At 46.3% G+C, this 20,953-nt stretch overlaps 1 protein-coding gene across 1 annotated transcript in view; it reads right to left on the bottom strand.

Annotated features, from left to right (window-relative positions):
- Positions 1-20,953, bottom strand: part of MSH4 (mutS homolog 4) — a 1,592,310-nt gene that overhangs the window by 1,259,868 nt on the left and 311,489 nt on the right. The window lies entirely within an intron of this gene.

The raw sequence follows: 20,953 nt of genomic DNA, 5'->3' as shown, positions 1-20,953 counted from the left end.
TGAATGCCGAGGCTGTGCAAGGAGCAGAAAGCCCTGGCTTGACCCACTGTAGGAGTCCCAAGAATAAAACCAAATGATTACTGTACAAAGGAGTGTTAATTTAATGATCCTCGATTAATACAACAACTTTTAACAGGCCCCAGCACCGATTATGTTGAGGATGCCTGATAGACTGGGATTTAGTCATCTTGTAACTTCCAAAAATCCATTCACCTCTCTCAGTGAAATGCCTACCTGAAGTATTCAAGTTGTGTTGAGGTGGAACATTCTCCAACATCAGACTCAAAACAGTGCTCCTCAAAGGTAGAATAATACTTGGATGAAATATCAGGAAAGAGCCCCCAATACAAAATTTAAAAGCGCTGTAATGGCTATGACACTGTAGCTACAGATACATTTTTGGGGAAGAGAGGTTCCAGAAAAAGACCTCCCTGAAAAGGGGTTTTGGAGTATCATGGTCTTTGGCCCACAACTTTCTCTTTGTGCTCCACGAGTGCGGGAGCAAGATTCTTCAGACTGTTTGATGATGTGCGCATTTAGAATCAGAACAGGTTGGCAGGTGTGCACAAGGTGTTGAGGCTGATTTTAGAAAAGCTTTGCATCTTATTATGCGAGATACATGTTCAGTTCAGGAAATTAATTCCTTGGATGCTAAGGACATACGTTCGGGTGCTGAGGAAGTTCCCAGCATGTCCTAACGGAGAAAGCACTGACGCTTCTCCCGCATGCCCTCCCACACCTCATGCCCCCACCAGGGATGGCAGCAGAAGGGCTTCCGCTACCACCCCTGACCCCTACCCCAGCAATCTGATGTCAGCACACACACAGCGCACCAACATAATCAAAATATGCATAGGACACGCTGGGAGTTTTTCCTTTCCCCCAGTGTCTCTCCGCAGTGCATTCCTGCTGCGGAATTGTGTATGGGACCATGATCGCGCAGGAGGAAAGCACTCGCTAGACATCAGGGATGTTTTAGTTGTTGCAGCAAGCGCCCCCTTGGACATGAGTCACTTACTGATATTTGGCACATGTTTTGACCATTTTCCGCCACCCTGGGAGCAGACCGCCCATTTGTTTAGGCAACTCTGCCCCCAAATGGTGCAGAAAACCACTAGACACCAGATACTCATCTAGATACATGTCAGAGATCAGCCCCTTGGGCAAGGGTTGCTTCCCGGGGGGGGGGGGGGCGCAACCCATTTTGCGAGGGCCGCTCCAGCATGTTTTGGCCATTTTTTGCCCCCAAGGGGCACGTCTAGCATTTTGTAGACCGATCTGCCCCCAAAGGGGTGGAAAACCACTAGACACTAAGGAGTGTAACATTGCTGTTGGTTGGAGAGTGGCCCCTTAAACAAGGGTCGCTCCTCATTTTTGGGCTGTTTTGGCTGTTTTCTGCCCCCATGGGGCTTATAAGTAATTTCCGTTGCCCATCTGCCCCCATGTGGGGTGGAAAACCATTTGACTTTTTATATGTATGCTGGTGAGTGGCCTCCTGGCCGAGGGTCACTCCCCAGTAATGTACACACGTTCTTTGTTTTCTACTCTCCCTGCGGAAGATCAGACTTTTCTTAGACCAATATGCCTACGGAGAAGAGGGATGGCAGAAAATTATTTGACACCAGGGAAAACGTTTCTGTGTGTATGTGAACTGGAGTTTGGCTGCCAGTCTGTGTGTACTGGCGTTTGGCTTGCAGTGTGTGAGCACTGGAGTTTGGATGGCAGTGGGTGTGGACCGGCGTGGCTGGGGTTTGCCCCCGATGTACTGACCCGCCGACCCCTCATGTGGCAAGTAGTCCCTGACCATTAGGTGAGTAGGGAGCGTGTTCAATTTCACACCACCACTTGTCAAGCCACAGTGTGAGATTGGTGTAAAACCACAGTGTGATATAGCTGGTGTCTTTATTACCAGAACTGCTCATTAAACGACACTGGATGTGTATTATATCTCTCTTAGACTGCTGCATTTTAACCCTTGTTTTTAACCACCCTTTTTCCCAATCACAATTTACCTCACGTAAATAGTGTGTGTGTGTGCTCCCCACAATGCACGCTGCACGCTCAACACACTCAGGCATGCACTGGTTGTGCTCAATGGTTTACAGTACCACCAGCATGCCACATCATGTTCATGCCCTGGCGATGACTTGACTTGTTTTGGTTTACAGGAAACGTTATAACCATTGCTTGTTTCTTTATTTTTCCTCTGTGTTTAGGCATAGGAGTATCCACAGAGGTAACTTACACCACACACATGACACAAGCATGTTGTTGTTCTTCTTATTTTCACTTGTATAAGGTCCTGATGAATCGCGGGTGATTTTACCCTGAGCGAGAAACATGTCGACCAGTCTCACTTCTAGCCTTCTCTAGGGTCACTCGACCTAACCTGTTGATACCTAGCGAGCTAGTTCCACGTTTTAATTGCAGCCAGGGGACCCCCAGAATAAAGTGAATTCCGGTACCCCTTGCTACATTTTAATAACTTTACCAAGCAACACACCATCCTGCCCACACACCCTCACTTCACCATAAGGCTGTTGGATAAAAAGATCTCCGCCAAAGAGCCCCTCTTTGAGGTGAGCCCGTCGGGGGTTGCACCGCCTCCCCGACGAGGAGCAAACGCCAATGATGAAGCATGACACCCCTCTGGGTGTGTGAGGCAACTACATCCAACAAAATGGATGCCCTAGGGTGTCATTCAAACACCTTTGGTCACGCCAGTTAAACCTCCCTTGTCTGTCTACAGGAACAGTTCAGCAACCCCTCTATTGCGGCATCTGTACTAAATTGAAAGATTGCCACTTTCCTGAATAAGTTTCTCCAAAATTCTTGTCGTAGATGTAGAGATTGTGGGCCTGATTTAGATCTTGGCGGATGGGTTACTCAGTCACAACGGTGACGGATATCCCATCCACCAAAATATAAATCCCATTATATCCAATGAAATGTATATTTCAGCGGATGGGATATCCGTCACTGTTGTGATGGAGTAAGACGTCCACCAAGATCTAAATCAGGCCAAGTGTCTGAAAATAAGTACAAAAGGAGAGTTGTATGTACTGCTCGAGTGTCCTTCTAACCCTAGCCTAGGCGTGCCCATATGTTTTAAATTGTACCATACACAACCCAAGTATTGGGAGCAACTATGACAGTGAAAGGTAATTGGCTGTGGTCTTATTGGCTACATATTTTCTGTTTAGATAGCAGGTGCCATAATATAGAACGTGCCTCTAGGAGCTCAAAGGGCACGTTGGTATTACAGAAAGGGCCGCAGACGTCCGCAGCCCATTCTGTAATACTGAAAGCGCTGGCGCACATGTAGTGCCAGCGCTTTCTCAAGAAGGAATTCTGTAATTTGCTTGGGGGTGTGGCCCCCATGCAAATGAGGGAATCCCTTTGCCCCTGCGCCAGCAATGTATTTTAGACAATGGTGCAGAGTCAAACAAGCTGTCAGTGCGCTCCCTGATGCCAGCTTTCTGGACGGGAAAAACATCCCCTTTCAAATGAGTGCCGTCACTTATTGCACCCGTCTGCAAGGGTTCTCAAATCCCTTTTCAATGCGCAGGCGGATTGCCACCTGCACAGACAAACACAGAGCAGCTTTTAATTCTCTTGAATGCGCTGCGCAGCACAAGTTCGCGGCTCCCCTGAGGACAGCGCATTCTTTCCTGTTTGCACCCAGCGCACCTGCTTAAGGGTGTGTTCGGGTGCAAACAGGAAAAGTGCATCCTATCTATAATAGGGCCCCCTCATCGGCATCAGTGTTATGTGCTTAGTTACAACTGTTATGTATGCAGATATAGTGGGTATTTTATAATCTACCAATAGGTTGGTTATTTCGATTCTACATAAAATGTGCTCTTGTTAGTTGGATTTTTTTTCCTGTCTCTGTTTTGTGTGTGCAGTCTGTTCATTGTGGGTGTGTTTTACAAATTAAAGTGGTGTGGAGCTTCATGGTGATTTCTGAGTAGCTTTTGGTTGGTGGTGTGGGGACTGGCATTTGACTGCCAGTCTGGAGCATGCTGCCAGGCGGTATGATTGCTAGTGGTATTTGTGGCTGGTGTCAGGCTGGCAGTGTGTGTGTAGTGTGATATGCTGCAGGTCACTACACATATACCGGTAGCCAAACGCCAGTCTACACACTCTGCCAGATGATGTGATTACTTTGCTAGTCCTGAAGGGGCATGAAATGGGGCAGTTTGTTGATGTGAGTGTTGTAATGTGCTGGACCCATGACTGGCAGTTTAAATGGTTGTGTGTGTGAAGCATGAAAGGTGTGGGAACGCCTGTAAAACTGTTGGTGTCTTGTCGTGGTTTTACAGCTCATGCGCTCTGACTCACTAGTTCAGTATTAGAAAGTCTAATTCTTATTAACAGTGATTTCTAAATTTGAATTTTTGCAAAATCTTGAGTTAATTAAATTAACATTTAGAACTTGTCACTCACCCTTGTGCCAAACCCAACCAGTATGTGTGTGTACAATATACCAACCCCAGATACTTACATACACTAGACACCAGGGGGACTCCCTAGTGGTGCGTCTTGTGTGGATCCCACAACTATTTCTGTGACTCAAAGTACGGGAATTCCGGACACTTACAAATTTTCAGCCACCAAGAGTTCCCAAGTTTCCCAATAAAAATGGTACTTTACCTGTGTGAGTGGGCCTAGCACCTGCAAAAGAGTAGCTGTAGTTTTTGGGCCTGGGCTCAGCTGCCACCCAGGTAAACCTACCAAATCCAGACATTTCAGAATAATAGACACCAAGGGGAGTACAGGGTGGTGTGCCTCTTGAAGATGCCACAAAGTTTCTTTAGCCAAAATGACCAGCAGACCTCAGAATTTGCCTAAAATGAGCATTTCTGTGACGCATTCTTCCAGAATCAGAAAGAAACCACAACATTCCTGCCAGCCAGCCAGCGTTCCTCCACTTATCCCAATAAAAATACTGCCTAACCTGTGTGGCTTGGCCTAGTGCCTGTGAGAGGAACAGATCAAACTAAGGGCAATAGGTGTCCTTCTGTCATGAGCACTAGGCCAAGCTACATAACTGAGGTACTATTTTTTCGGGAGGCTTGGGGGAAGGGTAGGTGGTAGGTGGTAGGAAATAAGTTGCTCCCCGCAGATTCCAGAACTTTCCATCACAGAAATTTCAGGGAAAAGTGTTATTTAGCCAACGTTTGAGGTTTGCAAGGGGTTTTGGGTAAGAAAACCTGGTGAGAGCCCCACACGTCTCCCCACCCTGGATTACCATGGGTGTCAACCTTTAAAAAATGTGCAGGCTTGCTGGGTTTTCTTATGTGCTGGATAAGCTAGGGCAAAAAGTCAACAGCATGCAACAAAGGGTCAGTTTTCAGTGAAATAATGGGATGCCCATGTTGCAATTTGGCACTTTTCCTGTCACTGCCACAAGCCCTAACCACACAACTGACATACATTTCTTATCGAGAGGCATAGAGGAATGCTAGATGGAAGGAAGTTTGTGGTTACCTACAGAATTCAGAACTTTGCATCACAGAAATGTGACAAAAATATGTGTTTTTAAAGGGCTTCTAGGTAAGAAAACCTGGTGAGAGCTATGTGGGTAATGCTGGAATGTATTCCCCTGGGTGTCTAGTTCTCAAAAATGTGCCGGCTTCCTAGGTTAAGCTAGGGCCCACAATCATGACCAAGCCACATTGGGGGAAAAAGGTTAGTTTTCAGTGGAAAATGTGAAGTGTCTATGTTGCGTTTTGGCACCTTTCCCGTTTGCTGCTACATACTATCCGCTCAAATGTGGTACCATTTTTACAGGGAGATTTGGAGGAATGGTAGGGGATAGTTTTTTATTGCTCCCAACAGATTCCTGAGCTTTGCATCACAGAAATGTGAGGAAAATGTGTGTTTTTGGTCAAAGTTTAAGGTTTGCAAGGGTTTCTGTGAAACAAAACATGGCGAGAGCCACAGCACCATGGTTTTTGCCCTGGGTGTTTAGTTTTAAAAAATATGCAGGTTTACTAGGTTTCCATAGGTGTCAGCTGAGCTAAGGCCAAAAATCCACTGCTAGCTGCAGTGAAAAGAAAGGGTCAGGTGTCAGTGGAAAAATGTGATGTATCCATGTTGCATTTTGGCGTCTTTCCTGTTGCAGGTATGAGCCATACCCATGCAAGAGTGTTACCATTTTTATCAGCAGACTTTGGGACTGGTCGGTGGTAGAAAATCTGTTGCTCCCCACAGTTTCCATAATATTCCACCACAGAAATGTGAGGAAAATGTTGCTGTCACAGTTGGAAGCTTACAAAGGATTCACAGTAAGAAAACCTGGTGAGAGCCACGCAGGTTACCCCCTAACCCCCCTCTTAATTCCCGAGTGTCTAGTTTTCAAAAATGTGCAGGTGTGCTGGGTTTCCCATATGTGTCAGCTAAGCTAGGGACAAAAATTAATAGATAGCCACATTGTAAAACAAGCATTTGCAATGCAATAGGTCTCGCATTACAGAAAGTCAGCTATGGGGGAGCAAATAAAAATGCAACACTATTAGGTCAACCTTAAAGCAATGCGAGAACTATTGCATTGCAAAGGCTTTTTTAAAATGCCAACAATTATTGTTTTTGTGCAGGAAGGTGTCCCTTCCTGCACAAAAATATCCACCCCACAACATAGGCACCTTTGCAACATGATGTAAGGGTGCCTGCTCTGGTGCATGGCAGCATTTTGTGCCCCAGTGCAGGGGAAAGCTCACGATTGCGCCGTATTGATTTTAACGCTACGCATCCTTGTGCTTTTAAAATGAAGCAGCTCTGCGTCATTTTGTAGTAAATGAGGCCTATAATACGTACACACAAATGCAAGCTGCAATTCAAAAGAGATATGGATTATGTGTGATTTTGAGTTTTCTTAGTAGTAACTACAGCACAGTGAAAGTCCCAACAATCCTGGATAGAGAGACTGGGAGATTTTGAGGAATGGTAGGGGATAGGTTTTGTTTTGCTCCCAACAGATTCCTGAGCTTTGCATCACAGAAATGTGAGGAAAATGTGTGTTTTTGGTCAAAGTTTAAGGTTTGCAAGGGTTTCTGTGAAACAAAACATGGCGAGAGCCACACAAGTCACTGCACCATGGTCTTACTGAGTTTTCTCAGTACATGGCTGTGTAAGGGTAATTTCAGACAGCCCTTTTTGACATCAGGAAATGTGAAGACAGATCTAGTTTGAGTACCCAGTAACTCTCAGATGATGATAGCATTGTTAAATATGGTCCCAGGTTTACTAAATTCTACACTACCGCAGTCTGTGACTAGAGGTCCCTGTAGAGTCAGGTGCAGGTGCTGGGTAAATGTATGTAAATGTGTGTACTCCCACAGGCCATTACTGGAGGTAACTGTAGAGCCAGGCTCTAGTGCTGGCTCCACACATGCACTACCACAGGCCGTTACTAGAGGTCCCTGTAGAGGCATACACTGTGTTTTAGGCCAATTTTACCTGCTAACATTTTATTCACTGTCAAGTCGAAAACCTGCTCAAGATTCTAATGAGCATCATTTTTACCCAGTCCTCCTTTTAATTTTTTTACCCAAAGCATTACGTTAAAGAACTGATGAGAAAAATAGATTTTACTGAGAGACATTTGAGTAAATTATCCTGAAACAGTGGCTCTGCTTTTATTTATGCCCCTTCCTGGCACATCTACAATCAGGGCCGGACTGGGAACCACAACCGGCCCTGGCAAAGTGCTCGGCTGCCCCCCCCCCCACCCACTCCCCACTCGGGGGGTTTGGAGGTGCCACCGAGCTCTTTGCCGAGGCCGGTTTTCGGCCGATTTTGGTACAGGGCCGATTTTACAGCAAAAAAAGGCCCTGTAACAACAACGGCCCCAGGGGCCCAAAACCTGCCCCCACCCATACGGCGCACCAGGGGATTGCCCGATGTCCGCTATGGCCAGTCCGGCCAAGTCTACAATTAGACAAAAAATGCAACATAACCGACGGGCGCTCTGACATCAATCAGAGTTAACGGTTACACATTTTTCCAGGATCAGTCTGTTTATTCAACAATCTCCTCTGTGACAGAAATGCCCCACAGAATACACAAAATTGACAATTGTCGAAGGCTAACTTCTTTACTTCTAATAAAGAAAATGGGATAAAATATGGCATGATCGGACTCTAGCACCATGCACGTGATCTGAAATGCATGCAAGCACTATGTATGGTGCATCAGGGAGGGGGAGTGCGTGGGGGCATCAAATAGTACCTCAATTAAGTGGGAAGCAGTGGACGGGCACGGATTAAACTTGAATTATTCTGTGCTTAGTCCCTGCCTCACAGCCAGCATTGGAAGTGGCGTTTCAGCTGCACTGGCCACTTACAGAGCCAGTAAAGAAGAGTGACGTGAAGACAACAAATAGTAAGTCACAGGAGGGCTCCAAGCCCTTTACTGACTACAGCAGTGTCTCGCAGCGAGAGGTATGCGCAAGCGCATGCATTCGTTGGCTCGACCCTAAAAATAGTCAGTTTTCAGTGGAAAAAATGTGATGTATCCATTTTCAGGTCGCGGCGACTGGCCCATACCACACAAGTGTGGTACCAATCTTATCAGAAGTCTTAAGTAATGATAAGTGGAAGGAAGTTTGTGTCTTCTCACAGATTCCATAATTTACGGCCCAAAACCCACAGCTAGCGACATTATGAAAAAAGGGACAGTGTTCAGTGGGAAAATGTGATGTGTCTATGTTGTGTTTTGGCACCTTTCCTGTCCTGTCCACTAGCCCTACCCACACAAGCGTAGTACCATTTGTATTGGGAGACTTATGGGAATGATAGGCAATGTGTTCCTGCGTGCAGATTCCAGAACTTTCATAACAGAAATGTGAGGAAACTGTGTTTTTTAATCCGAGTTTGCAAGGGAATCTGGGTAAGAAAACTGCCATGCAAGTCACCCTACCCTGGATTCCCCCTATTGTCTAGCTTTAAAAAAATGCAGTTTTGCTAGGTTTCCTTAGGTGCTTGCTGGGCTAGGACCCAAAATCCACAGCTTCCAGCACAGCCAAAAAAAAGGGTGAAAACGGGGTGGAGGGTTCAATGGGAAAAAGTGATGTGATGAGTCTATGTTGCATTTTAGCGCATTTCCTGTCGCAGCCTCTAGCCCTACCCACACAAGTGAGGTACCATTTTTAACAGAAGACTTGAAAAATTGGTAGTTGATAGGAAATGTGTTGCTCCCTGCAGGTTCAAAAACTTTCCGTCACAGAATTGTGAGGAATATGTGTTTTTAGTCAAAGTTTGAGGTCGTCTGGGCAAGAAAACCTGATGAGAGCCTCGCATGCCACCCCCAACTGGACTGGGTGTTTAAATGTGAAGGTGTGCTAGGTTTTCCTAGGTGCCGGCTAATCTAGGGCTCAAAATCTACAGTTACCCACATTGCAAAGAAGGGTCAGTTTTCAGTGGAAATATTTGATGGGTCCATGTTGTGTTTTCTGCCCTTTCTTATTGCGGGCAATAGGCCTAGCCACATAAGTGTGGTGCCACGTTTATTGGGAGACTTAGTAGAACACAGAATAGTAGAACAAGTGTTATTACCAATTGTATTTCTCTGCAAATTACCATGAAGTTGAAATTCATGGTAATTTGCAAAAACTTTGAAAAATGCACTAAAGTGCATTTTTCAAAGTTCCATTTTACACACACACACATGCCCTTGGGGCATGTGTGTATGCAAGGTGTACTCATATGCAGATTTCAGGGGTGCAACAGGGTGTCCTTCTGACACCCTGACACCCTTGAAATTGCATTCTCAATTTGCGATTCTCTAATTGAGAATCACAAATTGAGAATGCCTTCCCATTCATTCCTATGGGCCCCTAGGCCCATAGGAATGAATGGGGAGGTATTCCTTAATTGCGACTCGCAATTTGCGAGTATTAATTAAGAAATGTTTAGAAATCGCTATTTTTTTACCGATTTCTACATGCATATCCTTTTGCTATTCCTTATTAGCGAATCCTTATTTTTCGCTAATAAGGAATCGCAAATGGCATTGTTGATGCATGTGGGCCTATATGTTTCCTTTCCATGAACTGCAGACTTAGACTGAATTACAAATATTTTTTTAGGAAATGAAAGATGTATTTATTTTACTAATACTGTGCATACCATGTATAGACACCATCTGAATGTGGTGTTTTCCCGAGCTACACTTTGGTTGGTGTTTTCATTATAAATGGTTAATGTGATTTATCAGTGCCATATTCTATTGCCAATTAAAAAGTATTGCATACATGTTTCAACACTGCCTATACAAGTGGATACATTCAGTCTTTGTGAGGAAGGAGTTGCTCGCTGTAGAAAGAACATAAATTACATTGTTGCAATGCATGCACTAACCGAACGAGCGTAGACATTTAACCTCAATTTTATTCTACTCTGGTCGGTGGTATACACGGCAATTAACCTTCAGCTAAGTGAGAACTCAACTCCTGTTTTACACCCACAGTGGCAAGGTAAATAAATACGGAAGGTTTTAGCTGTGAGAAAAGAATTCACTGGACAAGAACCCATGCTTGAATCATAGGGACCATCTGCACATCATGGAGCCGTGAACCCGATGCTGAAAGTCGTGTTTTCCTCTAATAATCTACATGGGACAGCTCGATTAATGTGTTTATGGATACTCGTCATAAAACCATCAAGCCAGCACTGCCAAGAAGTTCACCAAAAACAGGTTTCATTAAATCTCATTATTTAAAGTATCTACTGTCAAATTTTGTAAAGATCCTTTGAGAATTGTATTTTCTTTGATTTGACTTTTTGCTGAAATGTATTTTTTTAATAGAAGGAAACTGAAAGGAGCACTGACGTCTAAAGCAATTACAAAACAAAGGATGGTGCCTAACACATGACTGTACAAAATACCTAGTTTCTTGCTCAAATGAATTTATTGCGTGTAATGAGCATTCTACATTGAGGTTCCGTGACAATTGTAAGTGGTGTTTTCGACTCGCACGAACATGGTCGAGTCTGGTATCTATGAACCGCAAATGACGAGTTTAGTGGGTGTACGCGTTTTCGCTGTGCTAGCCTAAACCGTTCGTTTGTTTCGTGGGTTTCTTCATCTGAACCCCCGGGTTCCATCTTAGATACGGCATCCATTTTGTTTCTTGCCCTCAAGTAGCCAGCGAACGGACGCTGTCCGCTTCGCGACCCTGGGATTCCCAAACTCTTGCGGAAGACACGTGTTCCTTTGAGGGTGTCTTTATGATGAGGGGGATGACACTGTAAGGCAGATGGCCCCGCTCGAGGCTCAGCTTTCCGTGCCGGTCTATTGTCTCAGTTGTGCATTCATTAGGCACGTCTCCTTTGATGCCTGCAACTCGTGTTTCCTGATACCACCCCTTTTACACCCTCTTCGATCTGTTCACTGTCCCCGTCTTCCTCTGCACCTGTTTCTGTCTCTTCCTTGATTCGTTTATAGCCGAACGGAATGTACTAATGGTGGGAAGATGTACTTTTACAGTTGGGAACTGCCAAATGCTACTGTAATTATGTTCCGGGCCCTGAATACATGAAAGCGACCCCCTATGACCTTTACTATGGGAACCAGGTTGTAATCTTTTGTTCACCATGTTATCCTATGCCCAAAAACTGTATAAGAAGAGCGATCCACAGATACAATTTGAAGCAGACTCCTCGAACATGCACGTGTTGTACTTCTTGTGACTTCTGTGTTCCCTGCAGTAATAAACCTCGAATCTTTGACGCCGAAGGAAGTGTCCCGTGTCTCTGTCATTTGTACGCCGGAACAGGTTACCCACGAAGGTTTTAGGTGTTATCCCTGGCACCGCTGGGTCTTAGAAAAACCCAGTCCTTCAGTTGGCGCCCAATGTGGGGCTGCATCAGCGGTACCGGTCCAAAGCCCGACGATCGTGAGGAACTTCGTGTGAAATCTCCGAGGGAAGGTGCACCCCGCTTCATCGATCCTGTTGTCGAAACAAGTGGCCCGACGACTTTTCCCGCGAAGATCCCCGCCTCCTGACGGCTGCGACGGACTGCTGCCCTGACTGTAGACCTGTTTTGGCGCATGGCGTAGACCTTGGTATAGCGAGACGATTGACGGGCCTTCCTGGTGACGCCACTGATCTTTGAGTTAAGTATTTGTGGGTCGCTCCCAGAGTTCTTTGTTGTTGTGGGTGCTTAGTTGTTGCATGGTTCCATTGCATTTGTGGTTCTTGGTATTTTGTTCTTTGTTGTGCTATTTGACGTCTGCAGTCGCCAAAAACCGAGGGTTTTTGCTCTTTTGCAGGGACATTGTAATCATATAACCCTTGACGTTTGTGAAACTCGGTTAGTGTGCACGATGCCTGGCCGTAGTACTTTGTTCAGTTGCTTCAGAGGTTGTGGTGCGGATTCCCGACTGGAGGACTCGTGTCCGATACCTCCGGTTGGAACTCCAACTTACGAATTATATAGTCGACATGGTTTGGGTCCAATTGCATTCAATGAGTGTTGGGTTCGTTACACTAAAAAAGACGGTGTCCTTAGTTGGCCACCTCATGGTAGTTTTGAGGCCCCGATTCTAGATAATCTTGAAGCTAAATTGTTCCGAAGAAAAGCAAGGCCGGCCATGTTTGATTCCTTTCGGTTGTGGCGTAAAGAAGCCAAGCAGAAAGAAATCAAGCAGCTTAAACGTAATAAGAGAGAAGGGATCGTTACAACGGTAAGAAATGCAGAGCAGTTTCAGCGAGATAAGGAGGAGAAGGAAAAGGAAGTTTTTGATAGATTGCAGCGCATGACAGTCGATAAGTGTTACCCCGCTTTACCGACGGGTACAGATAAGCAGGGAGAGGAGGTAGTAGAGGACCCCTTGTTGTCCTATCTATTGAAGTCACCACCTCCGTATGCACAGGATACCGCAGTTCCTGTGGTTGCTCCTGTTCCCCAACCTGTTCCTGTTCCCCAACCTGTTCCTGTTCCTCAACCTGTTCCTGCTCCTCTGCCTGCTCCTGTCCCTACTGCTCCCCCGTCTATACTTCCTCATACTCCTGTTCCCGCTACTTCTACTGTTTTGGTTACTCCTGCTGTCCCATCTGTTCCTGACACTTCTCTTGTTACCCCGTTGTGTTACTCTTCTACCCCGTCTGCTCGACGTCGTGTCCCTTCTGTTGCTGCTAACTTTTTCACTTCTCTTGGACCGATTCTTGGGTCCGCTGGTTCTGATGCTCCCCAAAGACGAAGTCAGCTTCCTGGTGGTAGGGAATGTGATACGCTATATAATATGGCGACAAATTGGATTAGATACCCCCTTAGGAATCCTACACGTGTGGTGATTGATACGTTTTCTCAATTCAATGAACCGACACAGAGGTTCGTGTTTGAGGAAATGTGCAAGCTTTTACGTGATCAGATATCAGCTGATGCGGCTGACGATGTACTGGCTGCTCTAACTAATCTTCAGCTTCAGTTTGCGAGCGGAATAATGGTGGGTAGCAATGTTCGACGTGCTGTCGAGCAGTTGCTATCTTTTCGTCCTGCTATAATGCCTCGAGCATTGTTCACAGATGAAATTGACGAACCGACAGCAGCGCCTGGTCAGTATCCCATGCGCGAAGTTCCACCAGTGTGGATGCCTGGCGATACACAGGCTAATCCTATTATTCTGCCACATTTCTAGAGTGTGGATACATCTTCCGTGGAAACGATCGGAAGATTTGCAGGTCAAGCAGACTTTGCCCGACCCTCGCAAAAATCCTGCAGGGTACTATAAAGAATTGTCTCAGCTAGTGGATGCTACGATAATGAATCTTGCCGACATCAATATGCTGTTCGGCAATGTCGTTCCGCAACCGGTATGGGCGAAAATTCGTCAGGAAAACCATGTAGCCGAGCTAGGCGGTGACTGGCCTGCTCTTGTGGCGGCTGATACCCGACAAATTGGTGGGGCTAAGCCCGAACAGCTCATTACCGATCTCCCTCAGAGAATAATCACTCTTATGAAAACGCTTATGCCAGCTATGAAAGTAAACTGGGATAAATTGTCCGCTTGCAAACAAAAGAAGGATGACAGTGTCTCTGATTTCTTTACAAGATTTGAGGAGGCATTCATTGATCATAGTGGACAAGATATGGGTACTGAGGGAGGTCAGAGATTGTTTGTGGACAAGTTTGTGTCAAATTTGTTGCCGGACCTCAGCAACAAATTAAAGAATTCAGAGAGTGCGTGGGCTGTTTCCACTTCTGCTCAGATATTGGCTACGGCCCAATATTATGAGAATAGAGAGAAAGAGGAAAGTGATCGTGCGGACAAAAAGACGAAAGAGCTCAAAACAAAAGTGTTGTTGCAACAAGCGTATCCTCCACGTTCGAATCAGAATGATTCTCAACAGCGGAATCGATCGCAGTCTCAGTCGAATAGGTCGCAATCACGAAATGACTCCTCTTCGCAGAGATCTACGCTGGGGTACAATGAGTGTGCCTATTGTAGGGGAGAGGGTCATTTGAAATTTGATTGTCCAGTTTTGCGTGATCGAAATAGTGGTAATTCATCTAGAGGAGGTCGTAGTGGTCCTCAACAGGCCTCACGTGGTAGAGGTCGCGGTGCTCAAAATGATCATTCTAACAATTCTTCTGATTCTAATAATTGTTTCGATCAGCGTGGATCATCGCAAGGCAGATCTGCACAGTACAATGTGGACGATTATTACGTCGATCAGGGCACTGACAACGGTAGTTACTAGGACAGCCATAGACAAGGAGAGGGAGTAATATCAGTTCCGGTTGATCAGAGAGGGCCTTACGTCGCAGTTGCCACCTCGGGCGTAGTTGAGCCTTTTCTGTTGGACACTGGTGCAGCGAAAAGTTCCATCATGCATTCGAAACTCCCTGGCGCACCTTTGTCTGGCTTAACAAATGTTTCCGTTGGATTCTCTGGCGCCCCTGTTAGAAATCCGGTTTCGCGCCCTTTGCCCCTTACAATTGGGCCTCGTGAGCTGAAAGCTCCTTTGATTTTGACTACTGGTTGTGGTGAAAATCTTTTGGGCCTGGATTTGCTGAAACGTCTGTATGCGACTTTGTATTGTCCTCCTGCGGGAGTGAAGCTTACATTGGGTGAGAAAGTTATCTCCCCTATGTACTTGTCCATCGACAAGCTTCCACCGGAATTGAGTTCTCTTCCTGCATCTTTGTGGGCTACAGGTCCCAATGACGTGGGCCTGCTTGACATCTCCCCTTATGTTGTTCACTTGAAATCTAATGTGCGTTTGCCATGTATTCCCCAGTATCGTATCTCCCTTGATGGTGAGCGAGCGCTGTTAGCGATCATCTACGATTTGATCGAAAAAGATGTTATCGAGGAGACTCGGGGAAACGTGTGCAATAGCCCTGTGTTGCCCATTCGGAAACGCACTGATCCATCAAAGCCTCCTGTTTATCGTTTTGTCATCGATTTACGGGAGGTGAATAAAATTGTGATTCCTCAGTTCCCTGTGGTGCCCGACATAACGGCTTTACTGACTCTGATTCCAGCCTCTGCATCCTGGTTCTCAGTGATCGATCTGAAGAATGCTTTCTTCAGCATTCCGATTGCTGAGGAGAGTAGGGACCTTTTCGGTTTCTCTCTAGGTGGCCGCAGCTTTAGGTTTAAACACGCTCCTCAGGGCTACTGTGAGAGTCCATCTATATACAGCCAAGCCTTGAAGAGCCAACTTGACGCGTTTGTGTTGCCGGCCGGTGCGGCCTTGATCCAATATGTCGATGACTTATTGGTGGCTGCGGACACTCAGGACATTTGCAAAATTGCTACGGTGTCGTTGTTGCAGCATCTCTGTGACTTACATCACAAGGTGTCACCTTCTAAACTGCAATATTGTTGCCAAGAAGTAACCTATCTAGGTCACTTATTGTCAAAGGAGGGAAGAAGGTTGACCCCAGAGAGAATTGCAGCGATTGCTCGAATGACTGTGCCAACGACTCAGAGAGATGTGCTTGCCTTTTTAGGTATCACGTCATACTGCAGGCAATGGATTCCAAATTTTTCATTGCTAGCGAAACCATTGGTGGCTCTTGCGTGCAAGGATGTTCCAACTCCTTTACCATGGACGGAAGAATGTCAGAAAAGTTTTTCTGAATTGCGTGATGCGTTGTGCTCGGCCCCTGTGTTAGGTACTCCTGACTACAGTAAGCCGTTTACACTATACGTTCACGAGAGGGAAGGTTGTGCGTTGAGTGTCTTGACGCAACAATTCGGTGGTAAGCAGCGTCCATGTGCATATTTTTCCTCGACCTTGGACCCGGTAGCTAGAGCATTGCCGAGTTGTTTGAGAGCAACAGCGGCAGCTGCGGTGTCCATCCGACAATCTGCAGGATTGGTCATGGATAATATGCTTACGGTGATGGTTCCGCATGCAGTTGACACTCTTGAATCGTACGAAAACTCAACACTTGACGAGTGCAAGGTTGTCTGGGTATGAGCTGACGCTTTTGGCAAGTCACATTCAAATAAAGCGCTGTAATGTCCTGAACCCGGCGACTTTGTTGCCAATCAATATGGAATCAGATGAGGTAGCACCTCACGACTGCTACTTACGAACTGAGGAGGAAACAAAAGGTCGTGTGGACCTGAAAAACACTCCATTGGAAGACCCCGATGGTACCTTGTATGTGGATGGGTCGTGTTTTAAGTTGCCGAATGGTGATGTGACGACCGCGTATGTTGTGGTGACGTTGAGTACGGTTGTGGAGACTGCGAGATTGAATCAGAATTCTGCACAGGCGGCAGAGCTGATTGCCTTGACTAGAGCGTGTGTTTTGTCGAAAGGGAAACGGGTGAATGTGTTTACGGACAGCCAGTATGCGTTTGGTGTCGCGCACAGTTTTGGACGATTGTGGAGAGAGAGAGGTTTCATGACGTCGCATGGTACAAAGATTCAGCATGGACAGCTTGTGAATGATCTTTTGGATGCACTTACATTGCCCGAGCAGGTGGCGATTATTAAATGTAGTGCACACCGTAACGTGACGGATGATGTTGGTCGTGGCAATGCGTTCGCTGATGAGATTGCTAAGGAGACTGCCAGGAACCTTACAACTAGAATGTATGTGACGAGTTCGGTAAGGTGGCCTGCAGAAACTGGTATGTGTGAGGACACTATCGAGAGTGTGAAAGCGATTCAGAATGAGGCCACTGAGTCTGAAAAGACGAAGTGGAAAGAGAGTACGGGAAAGTTGGATGCGAATGGCTGTTGGATTGATTTGTCGGAGAATAAGAGGTGGATGTTGCCGGATGCGTATGTGTTAGCCGTTGTGACGATGGCTCACGGCTTGTCACATATTAGTGCGAAAGGTATCTGCAAGCTGTTGTCCCCTGTATGGAAGAATGATGGTATCGCTAAGTGTGCTGAGAGATTGGTTAAGAATTGTATGATATGTATGATGTACAATCCTGGTAAGGGAACTCCTACACCCCCTGGCCATTTTGCTCCACCTTCATGTCCCTTTGAGGTGATTCAGTTAGAATTCATCCATATGGAGCGATGCAATAACCTAAAGTACGTTTTAGTTGTGGTTTGCGCATTCTCCCGATGGATCGAAGCCTACCCTCTTAAAGACAAGACTGCCCTGTCCACTGCAAAAATCCTACTGAAGGAATACTTCCCTCGGTATGGAATGCCACGGATTGTATGGTCTGATAACGGAAGTGAGTTTGTAGGGAGTGTGATGAAGAATGTGTGCAAGGGCCTTGGAATTACACAGAAGTTCCACAGCGCCAATCATCCCCAGTCAGCAGGTTTGGTTGAAGGGTACAATGGTACTCTTAAATTGAAACTCGCGAAGATTCAGGCTACGACTGGTCTCTCGTGGCCTGACGCTTTGCCCTTAGCTCTTCTGTCAACCAGGGCGACTGTACACTCCCGAGTAGGGCTCAGCCCCTATGAGATTGTGTTCGGCCGTCCTGCCAATGTTTGGGGGGTCCCTAGACCCAGTGTGTTCTCTGATCTTGAATATCCAATGTTGATCGATTATCTTCATGATCTGACTGCTAAACTGAGGTTAATTCACCAACAGGTCTTTGAAGCACTGCCGACGCAGACGGAGGGTCCAGGCCACCAGCTCCATTCTGGAGACTGGGTGGTGACGAGGAATTTTGGCCGAAAGCGCAATCTTGAGCCTCGATTCACCGGACCCTACCAGGTGCTCCTTGCCACGAGGACTGCTGTTCGTTTGGAGGGGCGCAAGCACTGGGTGCACGCCACCCACACCAAAAAGGTACCTATACCTTTGCCAGCGGACTCGTGGGTAAGGAAGGGCATCACCTCGTCTGAAGTTGAGACCGTACCGAACTTTGTCCCATTCAGCGACGCTCAGCCTGTCGGAGATACCTCAGGGCAGCAGAACGATATTGTTGAACATTTGTCATCACAGAACTCAAAATCTGAACAATTGACTGGTCAACAGAACTCTGTTTCATCATCGGACCAACTGTTTGACGATCAGACTCGTCCTGGGAGAAGCCGATATTTTCTTCGCTCCAATACCAGAGACTAATAAAGAAATATTTTTGCTTTCTCCCCTGACATCCACGTTACCCCATTATCACTCTTCAGTCTGAACACTTTTGCATAATTGTGATTTTGTAAATTTTGATTCTTTTTCCACGTATGTGTTTTTGTTTCCACAGCTAGGAGATTTTGTATATATTGTTGATTAAAAATACCTTACATCCTGGTAGACCGTAGGGCCGCGCGGGTACTTCCTTCTGGTTAGTAGGTCTTGGCACTAGGTCGGAGACCGTTGATTCCTAGGAACTCCTGGGGATTGACTACTGCTACACAGAACGAAGTGCGTCAAGAACGTTGCGGACGGTTTTAGAGGATGGCTTTCTCGAAGCTGTCGGAATTGGAAAAAGCTCAAGCCCAAAGATTCGAACTGCGTAGAATTGCACGTACAAAATGCTTCATGTTTCAGGTGTTCCTTTTATTCCTAACTGTTTCTTCGTTATTGGTGGGTGGGGTGTATTACATGATACAGTCATTGTTGCCTTCTGCCTCACCTACCCCTTCTTCTGAACTTAAGCCTACCTCCACTGTCTCTCCTCATTCCTTCCACATCTTACCCCAACACGAGCAGGTTAGACGTGCGGAATTCATGAACAATTCCTTCGTTCAGCTCCTTCATCAGCATCAGTTGGTGATGAACACTACCAATTGTTGGGTGTGTGGGTTAATGCCACATACCACCGATAAGGGAATTCCATACTTGGTCCTTCCTTACAGTTCCCAGGGTTCAGCTCGAGCATTCCAAACAATGTTTCGAAGCGCACTAGATTCTTACCCCAATCGAGAGCCACGTTCTCCACACTTTGGTCCCGGTCCGTACCATAAGCCTTTGGCAATAGCGATTGCTCATTTAGATAGGGATATCTATGAACCATCGCTCATCCCAGAGGAAGAGGTGCGAGCCTATAGGGATCTGAGTGAGGCTGAATATAGTGTGCTCGTGGGTGAAAGGCAGCTCAAAAGTTCATCTCCAATATGGATCGTAGCCCATCTTGGTAATTTCTGTTTAAAAGGCCGTGGCCGAAGCCCTAGAGCTCACCTTGGGAGAGTGCTTGCACTGAAACGTATGTTTTACCAATGCTCTCTTCCCCTGTTCTCCTGACTGCCAAGGGTACGTATTTTGTCTGTTACGACCGTGCATATACATGGTTGCCCCTTGACTTCTCGGGTACCTGTTATATTGCAAATTTGCTGCCTCCGACTTTTACAGTCGCCTCCGATTATCACAAGACCAGAGTTGTGAGAGGCGTGATTAGCAAAGAGAACACTGCCGGTCAAGAGGCAGGAGACTTTTTCAAGGGTTTCTTGCCGTTTTGGGGACCTATGATCAATAGTAGGAACCTGAGACAGTTGACTCGAGTGGTGGAATCGACAGCTAATATCACTGCCAGTGCCCTTGGCAATATCACAGCAGAGCTTCAGGCGGATAGGCTTATGACGTTACAAAATCGTATGGTTTTAGACGTCGTCTTAGCAGATCGAGGTGGAGTATGTAAGGTGATCCATTCGAGCTGTTGTATTTTCATTCCAGACAACGCTCCGACTGTTTATCAAGCCATCTCTAAGTTGCATAAGATCTCCGAGTCCATACACGTGGACGTAGGGGATTGGACGCTACTCTGGTGGTTTTGGGGCCTAATGTCGACTTGGGGTTGGAAGATTCTGATGATCATTGGGGTTGTTGTAGCATTCCTGTTCACGTGTTGTCTTTGTGTGCAGTGTGGTCCTGCCTTATGTGGCCTCTGTGCTACGACGTGTATAAGGCAGCCACCTGTTACCAAAGGAACTCTGATGGATAGAATTAAGTTGCAACAGCATCTAGATGGTCTGATGAATATCGAGATCGATTCTGATTCCGACTAGTGCTTGCCTACATGAGGGCAAAAGGAGCGTCTGAGGTTCCGTGACAATTGTAAGTGGTGTTTTCGACTCGCACGAATATGGTCGAGTCTGGTATCTATGAACCGCAAATGACGAGTTTAGTGGGTGTACGCGTTTTCGCTGTGCTAGCCTAAACCGTTCGTTTGTTTCGTGGGCTTCTTCATCTGAACCCCCGGGTTCCATCTTAGATACAGCATCCATTTTGTTTCTTGCCCTTAAGTAGCCAGCGAACGGACGCTGTCCGCTTCGCGACCCTGGGATTCCCAAACTCTTGCGGAAGACACGTGTTCCTTTGAGGGTGTCTTTATGATGAGGGGGATGACACTGTAAGGCAGATGGCCCCGCTCGAGGCTCATCTTGCCGTGCCGGTCTATTGTCTCAGTTGTGCATTCATTAGGCACGTCTCCTTTGATGCCTGCAACGTCGTGTTTCCTGATACCACCCTTTTTACACCCTCTTCGATCTGTTCACTGTCCCCGTCTTCATCTGCACCTGTTTCTGTCTCTTCCTTGATTCGTTTATAGCCGAACGGAATGTACTAATGGT

Source organism: Lissotriton vulgaris, chromosome 1_1 (genome assembly GCF_964263255.1).
Source record: "Lissotriton vulgaris chromosome 1_1, aLisVul1.2, whole genome shotgun sequence".
Classification (NCBI taxonomy): domain Eukaryota; kingdom Metazoa; phylum Chordata; class Amphibia; order Caudata; family Salamandridae; genus Lissotriton; species Lissotriton vulgaris.
This window is presented reverse-complemented; position numbering and strand designations above follow the sequence as displayed.